At 35.2% G+C, this 6859-nt stretch overlaps 1 long non-coding RNA gene across 1 annotated transcript; it reads left to right on the forward strand.

The window, feature by feature from the left end:
- Positions 1–3451: 3451 nt before the first annotated feature.
- On the forward strand, positions 3452–4975 carry LOC130455039 (uncharacterized). The gene is made up of 2 exons (XR_008912825.1): positions 3452–3777; positions 4411–4975. It is a non-coding gene; the product is annotated as an uncharacterized LOC130455039 (long non-coding RNA).
- Positions 4976–6859: the final 1884 nt, after the last annotated feature.

Consider the following 6859-nt stretch of genomic DNA (forward strand, 5'->3'; position numbering starts at 1 on the left):
TTATACCCTATACCAATATAAATTCAAGATGGGTAAATGGCAAATAGAAAGAGTGAAATCATAAATAAATCAGGCAAACATAGAATAGTATACCTGTTAGATCTGTGGGAAAGGAAGGAATTTAAGTTCAAGCAAGACATAGAGAACATTGCAAAATATAAAATTAATTGCTTTGATTATATGAAATTAAAAAGATTTTGTACAATCAAAACCAATGCAACCAAAATTATAAGGAAAGCAAGAAACTGGGAAACATTTTTATAACAAAACTCTGACAAAATTTTAATTTTCCAACTATATAAAGACTTAAGTCAAATTAAAATAAAAATCAAGCCATTCCCCCAATTGACAAATGGTCAAGGGACTTGAATAGACAGTTTTCACATGATGAATTCAAAATTATCAATAAGCACATGAAAGAGTGTCCTATATCCCTCCTGATTAGAGAAATGCAAATTAAAACAATTCTGAGTACCTAGCAGACTGGCCAATATGGCAGCACAGGAAAGTGAAAAATGTTGGAGGGGATGTGGCAAGATTGGGACACTAATACACTGTTGTTGAAGTTGTGAATTGGTGCAACCATTCTGGAGGGCAATTTGGAACTTTGCACAAAGGGCTTTAAAAGAATGCCTAACCTTTGACCCAGGTATACTACTTCCAGGTTTGTACCCCAAAGAGGCAATAAAGAAAAAGACTTGCACAAAAACATTTATAACTGTGCTCTTTGTGGTGACAAAAATTGGAAAATGGGGGGGGGGGGTGCTCAATTGGGGAATAGCTGAACAAATCATGGTATCTGATGGTGATGGGATACTATTTGCTGAAAGGAAAAATGACCTGGAAAAATTCCATGTGAACTGGAAAGTCTTCCAGAAATAGATATACAGAGAATAGTTTACAACCAGGAGAATATTGTATACAGATGCTGATAACTTATGGCACAATTGAATGTAATAGACTATTCTACTAGCAGTAATGTATTGACTCAGGACAATCCAGAGGAACTTATGAGAGAGAATGCTATCTACATCTAGAGAAAGAACTGTAAGAACAGAAACACAGAAGAAAATTATGATTGATCAAGTATTGACATGGTTTTAAAAAGTTATATTTTCTTTGTTTAATTACATTTTATTTCATGTTAATTATTTCCATTTCCATTTAATTGGGAACAGGATGCAATCAGGTGTGTATATTTGTATATTTGACACTTTTGGTGTAGTTAAAAAGGGATCCTGCCTTAAAATCATGATCTAGTTTCAAATTCTGCCTGTAACACTTACTAGCTACTTGACATTGAGAAAATATTTAATGTTTTAGAACTCTAAATAATTCTCTGAGACTCGATATTATATACATATATGTAATATATATGCTGTTTTCTCACTAAGGAATTCCCTACATCAAATTAAAAAAAAACAGGTTTGAACTAAAATAAAATAACAAACATAGATTACAGATACAAAAAAACTCTAAAAAGTAAATAGTGGAAATGGTTTTCTCCTATTTTACAGAAAAGGCAGCAGAGGATTAGAGAGAAAAGTGATTATCCACATATATACTGCTAATAAGCATCAGAGGCAAATCTTTAACCAAGGTCTTCTGACTCTAAAACCATGGCTCTTCAGACTATATCAAAGAGGGAAAGGAATTTGTTTATAGTTAAACAGTCAGCAATGTGTGCAATATTTAAATAAGTTTTATTTATTTAATAAATGAAATTCCTCCTGGAATAATTACATATTTTTCATCCACCCAAATAGAAAGACTGCTTTCTAAAAATCAGCATAGGTTAGTTAAGTAGGAAATCTTTCTTAGGGAATATTATTTTAAGAACTCCATCATCACCTGAAGCTTTCCTCTTTGCTCAGTAATTTCCAAGATTGTGAGGGAGTCAAGAAACCATCATCTAAGTAGTCTAGATTATATATTATTGCTTCGGTATTCCCACACACTTTTTCTTAAATCCTTATTTTCTTTTTTTTAAATAATATTTTATTTGATCATTTCCAAGCATTATTCATTAAAGACAAAGATCATTTTCTTTTCCTCCCCTCCAACCCCCATAGACGACGCATGATTCCACTGGGTGTCACATGTGTTCTTGTTAAATTCTTATTTTCTGTCTTAACAATAATTTTAAGATGGAAGGTCAATGGCTAAGCAAATGGGATTAAGTGACTTGCCTGGAATCACACAGACAGGAAATGTCTGAGACCAGATATGAAACCAGAATCTTCTGACTCCAGGCTTAGTTCTCTATCTATGCCACCTGGTTAGCCCTAAAAATGCTTTTGCTATAGAGTCATTTTCACTCTTATTCAATTTTTTCATGACTCCATTTGGGGTTTTCTTAGCAAAGATATTGGAGTGATTGACCATTTCCTTCTCCAGCTCATTTTACAGATAAGAAAACTGAGGCAAAGAAGATTAAATGACTTGCCCAGGAACATACAGCTAGTTGATACGTGAGACCAGATTTGAACTCAGGAATATGTCTTCCTGACTTCAGACCTGTTTCCATTGTGCCAGCTAGCTGCCTTACTCTATACAATTGGAATCATCATATTTTTCTCTGTCGAGGGGAGAGGAATAATTAGCATTTTCCTTTTTCCTTCATTTCTTATCATTGGCTGGCTGGGATATCAGTCAGTCAGTCCAGCCATCCCAATATATAATAACTAATAAAACATATAATTTATAGTCTCAGTCAGACAGTGATTTTGGTAGAAAGGGGACAGAATGGTCTCTTCCCTCCTTTCTTATACATTCCATGATATTTTTTTTTGTTTGACAATATAAGATTCCTACATACAGCCCTGAAAATTACATGAGTCACTTCACCTCAGTTTCCTCACTTTTAAGATGAGATATTTGCTGTTCTAGATAGTCTTTGAAGTCTCTTCTAGTTCTAATGAATTTATGCTTCTTTGGATTGTGGCTAATATGTGGTTTTAAGCTAAATCCAAAAGAAATAACTTTGGTTAAAAATTTAACTGTATCATCAAAGATACCTTCAATCACTTTTTAAAATGCTTTTATAAAAGGAGGTGATGGAATCCCAAGGTGTTTACATGTATGGTTCAATTATGAGAATGTATATGACAGTTTCTGAAACATTAAAATGAAACAATGTCTAATGGGGAGGGTTGGAGACTTTGTGTGGCCATCATCGTCATCTTTGTGATCACCATGCTATTGAGGCATCTTTATTCAAGAACTGAGTGATTGACACTCAACAGCCCATAGAGTTAAAGTTCTTGATGAGTCTTGTAAGTACCCTTCCAACTCAAATGTCCACAATTCTATGACAATTGTGGTGAATTGGGAAGTTCAAGGTCTCTCGTCTTCAGCTATGTAGTTTTGTTTTTGTTTTATCTCCTGAAGAGTTCAGATTTCTAGAAGCTTTCTAGAAGATATTTCTGCATCTATCTTCCCATCTAGGACTGACTCTACACATACAAATTAATGGTCTCCATATGTACAGGTTAGAGCAGTTAAGGAATGAGGATAGTAGGTCTATCACTGCACTCATCTAATAGAATTCAAGAAAAGTTCTGCAAAAGGCAACAATTTAAAAATAATCACTGAACCACTAGTTGGAAAATAAAGAAATCATATGTTTTCACACCTTTAACTGTAAGCTCATTCATAATGAACTTATTATCATTAGTCTACAGGCCAATGATCATAGACTATAACCCTGTAGCAAAGGACTTGACCTCAACATTGCAAAGGAAGAAGTAGTGGCCTCTTATGAATGAATAATACCAGGTACCTGTCTATTCTAAAGTTTTTATTAAATATCAAAATGCAGATCAGATATAGGTTTTAGCCCTTTGCAGAGGATGATTCTTCACAAATTATATCCAATTTAATTCAGCATGTTCTTGGTATTGATATTCTGTATGTAATGGTAAATAATATTTGACACTAGTCCCCTCTTGCATGCTGATTCACCTGGGAGATAACCACTTGAATACTACTAGAGCCTTCTGATCAGATTTGAAAATATATGCACAATATTATTCCTATCTGTCCTTTCTGTCCTTTTCTTTCTAGTTATTATTCCCTAATGTCATCTATTTCAGGCTTGTATTATCTTTTGCCTAGACCATTGTAATAGCTCTCTCTCTCTCTCTCTCTCTCTCTCTCTCTCTCTCTCTCTCTCTCTCTCTCTCTCTCTCTCTCTTTCTCTCTCTCTCTCTCTCTCTCTCTCTCTCTTTCTCTTTATATATATGTGTGTTTGTATACTTATATATATTTAAATTATGTAAAATTAAATCCAAATTATAAATAATACAAATATGTTTAACATAATAATATATAATATAATATATAACATAATAATAAATATATACTTGTATATGCGTGTATCTTAAGGATTCTATTACATGTTTTTTCCAGGTGGATTACTATCTATTTAACATCAAGGAATGCAGTATACAGGATGAAGAGAATCAGCTCCAGTGAATTTCAGAATGTCTCACTGCAAGTTAATATTGAGAAGGGATGATCCTACTACTCTAGTTAAAACCTTAACATCCTCACTTGGGTGTGTAGGCTCATTACTTTCTAGTCACTCATTCTAGAAACATTTCAAAGAGAAAGTATTGGAGGTTAGGAGAAAAATCATTGTAACAGAAATGTTGTATTTGGACCGCAGTTCTGCCCACTTTGTGGGCAAGGCAAATCACATCCCTCCTCTGGCAGAACTGAGATGTGGCAACTGTATACTCCAGGCAAGGCTTAAAAATGTGTCATTGAGGGGGCAGCTGTGTAGCTCAGTGGATTGAGAGCCAGGCCTAGAGACGGGAGGTCCTGGGTTCAAATCTGACCTCAGACACTTCCCAGCTGTGTCACCCTGGGCAAGTCACTTGACTCCCATTGCCTAGCCCTTACCTCTCTTCTGCCTTGGAGCCAATACACAGTATTGATTCTAAGATGGAAAAAAATAAAATGTGTTATTGACTGTTAGAGCCTTTGAGTCATCACTGGAATGATTGCAGGGTGAATACAAACAAAATAAATAGCTATGAGCCATGAAGAGCAGAATTCTCTAAAAAAAAAAAACACCGTGAAAAATAGAAAGTCATACCATGAGTCTGGGTTCAAATGTGGCCTTGGACACTTCCTAACTGTGTGATGCAGGAAGAGTCATTTAACCCCAATATTGCCTCGTCTTTTTCTCTTTTTCTTTGGTATTGATTTTAAGGTAGAAACTAAGGATTTTTTTTTTCTCAATCGTGCCATGAAATATATCCTATATATCCCACCCTCCCCCTCAATACCCACACATACACATGTTGGACCCTCGGCAGCTGTTTACTCTCCCCTACTCCCCTATTTTTTCATCTTTGCCCTATGATCCACAGTTGATTCCTCCATGAAATTAGGAGATGAAACTAGTTTATCTCCTTTTAGCATCAGGCTTCTATTGTAGGGTGGAGGCTGAATGAGTGAAACAATCAAATCACCCCACCTCATTTAGTGTGAATATCAAGATGCTTGTTCAGAAGGGAGCCAGGCCTCCATGCTTTCTTTGAATCAAGAAAAGATATTTTAATTAGGCACAGGCAGTCAGTTCAGTGGGCCTTGATCATGCCCCAAGGAGCTTGTGTAAAACTTGGAGCTACTTCAGAGCAAGGGTAGATATGGAAAGTTTGGCAGCAGTGAAAAGGGAAAAGAGACATGAAAAGTCAAGCCACAATGGATTGATAGCTTAGGGACAACTTAAGAAAGAAGAAAGAGAAAGTTGGAGAAGGATGAGATCAAGGAGCTCCATTGGTCCTACAGGCATCTCAGAGCAGAAGACTTGGGCTGAAGCTATCAATTTTATCTACCTCCTCAAAGAGAAGCAAGTTCCTAGAAAAGGTCTGTTCTTTCCCCAACTTTTATTCCTGATTCCTAGCTATTAACTATGTGACAAATCTGCCATTTCTTTACCTAAATATTTATATTAATATAAATTTTGCTTCAGCCACAAAGAGATCAAGGGTAAGAGATAAATAAAAATATAAATTAAAGCAGTCAAACATCTATCAAATGTTAAATTTTTTTCTTAAATGGGGGCTCAGAGCAATAGTGTATTATTATTCCCATTTTTAATAGATCATTTGACTGAAGCTTAGATAAATGGAGTAACTTTTCCATGGCTAATAAATTTCATAGCCAACTTTTCTGATAGTATAGGACCCAGGGTTTTTGTCACTGTACCAACAACATACAGGTCCAGATCTTTATTCCCACCATACCTTAATAAAGCTTAAATAAATTGGAGATGCAAAAGTTATGATTCATCATTTTCAAAAGTTTTTCTTTAATATTTTAGCTTTTTGGAAATAGTACTATACTCTGGAATTACAAATGAAATTGATTAGTGGGATCTCAACTGAGTTAACTCCTTCTGCAGAATAAAAAAGGTAATACTGCTTTCATGTTCCTAACTCTGTCCTAAGAAAGGCACAGATTTTCCACTAAGAGCTATTTTTACTCTCCTTTGAGGAATTTATTAGGCTGATTATAGCCTTAAGCTCCAAATGCCTGAATAATGAATTTCACACTATCCAGAGCCCTTACAAACATGAGCATTTTATTTTAATCTTAGAAGGAAAAAAATTCCTCTTGAGTTTGTGTAAATGGAATTTCTCATTTCTTTTTCTTTCCTCTCTAAAGAAGACTTTGAGATGCTTTAGCCCTTGCCTCTGCTTATTTAATTTATGTTGACTTTCATTTATGACTCCCTATGGGTTCCTGGTCACAGGAGGCTTGGTGCCTTCACTGTAACATGAGTTGAAATTGTCACAAAATAGCCCTTCCATACCATGGAGAGGGGAATACATTGGCATCAAAAAAC

Source organism: Monodelphis domestica, chromosome 6, assembly GCF_027887165.1.
Source record: "Monodelphis domestica isolate mMonDom1 chromosome 6, mMonDom1.pri, whole genome shotgun sequence".
In the NCBI taxonomy this organism is placed as follows: domain Eukaryota; kingdom Metazoa; phylum Chordata; class Mammalia; order Didelphimorphia; family Didelphidae; genus Monodelphis; species Monodelphis domestica.